Below are 2,071 nucleotides of genomic sequence, written 5' to 3'. Positions count from 1 at the left end.
TTCACTTTTGAATCTTATCCACTAGCTGACATAGACTAGACACTAAGGAACATCTTTTAAAAGCTTGAATATTTAATGAAATTTTCTTGTCTAAAATTTGTTTAATATTTGCTTCTTTGTCTTGGGGCATTTATTGCTGAATTTCTCTTGTGATAATTCTTACCCTGGAGGTATCACAAAGGCATTCCATGTATCTTTTGTGGCTAATATTTACATACAAAGCTTCCTAGAGATTTCTCAGGGGGGCGGTTGATTGTATTTTTGCAAATAGAAACACCAAATAGTGCTCTTTATAGCTTGAAAAAAGTTAGAGCCCATGCCGTTTACCCTTAGGAAATAGTTTCTTGTCTCTGGTTTACCACTGTATGAAGTCAATTAATTTTGTAGATGATAAGTTATACTCCATGTGTGTCAAATATGGCAAAATACACTGTACTGTCATGTATATCTAAAAAGAACAAATAAATTAAATAAAAAAAATTTGTAGATGAGCAGGTTTAATATTAATTATGAGCTCCTACAGCATTGCACAATAATTTAATTATACAGTCTGTTCCTTAGAATATTCTGAAGGATACAATATGCCTTTTTAAACACAATGTATATCAGCAACAATTAGAAGCCGTGTATTTGAGTTCCTACTCTGCATTTTGCTCTGTAAGGAAACATGTGTAAACCACTTCACTTTTTCCAAGCTTTAATTTTCTCCTTTGAAAAATGGGTACAAGAATACCTTATAATATTATCGTGAAGACGGAAAGAGTTAAACATTAAAACACTTTAAAGTATAAAACATTCTTATCTTTATATTGAGACTGACTCTTCTGATAACTGCCCACAAATGGGGGTAGGCTTCCTGATGGGGTGGGATTTAAGGCAATTTTTCAGATGAATGAAGGCAGGAAGGCAGCATTGGCAGATGGTTGGTAGGTGGCTAGTGCTGGCACGGGGGTCTGTGTAGAAATATCTGGAGGCTGAAGTAGGAGGAAGGAAGAGAGGGAGCCAAGATTGTCTTGCTCTAGCCCATCAGTGAGTATGTGCGTGATATCAGGAACATTTATCTTGGGCCTTTTCAATGTTTAAAGGTCAGATGTCCATGTGTACCTACAAATTATTAGCCATTAGCTAAATGAATATCAGCATGTCATGGGATTTGGGCACAACTCCATGATTTTCGCATTTGTCTCTTTTCTCCTCTTTAAAAAATAATCTTCTTCTGCTTTAAATTTTCTTTTCCTATTTTTTTTTGAGGTACCAGGAATTGAACTCAGGGGTACTCGGTTGAGTGCCACATCCCCAGCCTTATTTAGTATTTTCTTTAGAGACAGGGTCTCACTGAGTTGCTTAGCACCTTGCCATTGCTGAGGCTGGAGTTGAACTCACGGTCCTCCTGCCTCAGCCTCCCGAGCCGCTGGGATTATAGGCCTGTGCCACCACACCCGGCTCTTTTCCTGTTTTTTTTATTTATAGTGGTTCTGACACTTGGAGTTTGGTAATATTTCACTCAGAAGATGAGAAATGGCATCACTAAGCAATGCCCTGCAGAAGAGGTGACTTTCCTATGGATGGGCAGATTCTAGGGACAGCTTAAGTGGATCTTTTCCCTCAGTTACAAATTTTCGCTTAGGAATTCTTGTCAAGAAAAGTCAGTGGGATTGTTCTCCTTTAAAATAGAACAAACCTGGACATCCAAACTCCAATGCAGGTGACTCCATAAAGACGGCAGAACAGGAGCTACCCAGCTCTAGTCCCCTTCACGGAAAGACCAACTGGCAGCTCTCCACAGACGAGAATGTCCTTTTGAAAATTCTGGAACCTGGGAGGGAGGCACTCCCTTGGACCCCAAACCCTAGAACAGCAGTGTCAGAAAGGGAAGGGGGGCTGTGTCCCTCAGGCTGACACAGGACCCCAGGAGGGCTGCCCTGGGCCTGCGGTTTCTCCAGGGGGTAACCGGAAGCTTTGAGGTGGACATCCAGCTTCCTCATTATTATGGGGTGCTTCCTAAGAGGTCCACCTTTGTGTTGTTTCACAAGGAACACTGAGGGCACTGGCAGGGCTAGACTGCCCGTGT

Source organism: Marmota flaviventris, chromosome 15 (assembly GCF_047511675.1).
Source record: "Marmota flaviventris isolate mMarFla1 chromosome 15, mMarFla1.hap1, whole genome shotgun sequence".
In the NCBI taxonomy this organism is placed as follows: domain Eukaryota; kingdom Metazoa; phylum Chordata; class Mammalia; order Rodentia; family Sciuridae; genus Marmota; species Marmota flaviventris.
Note: the sequence above shows the minus strand (reverse complement) of the source record.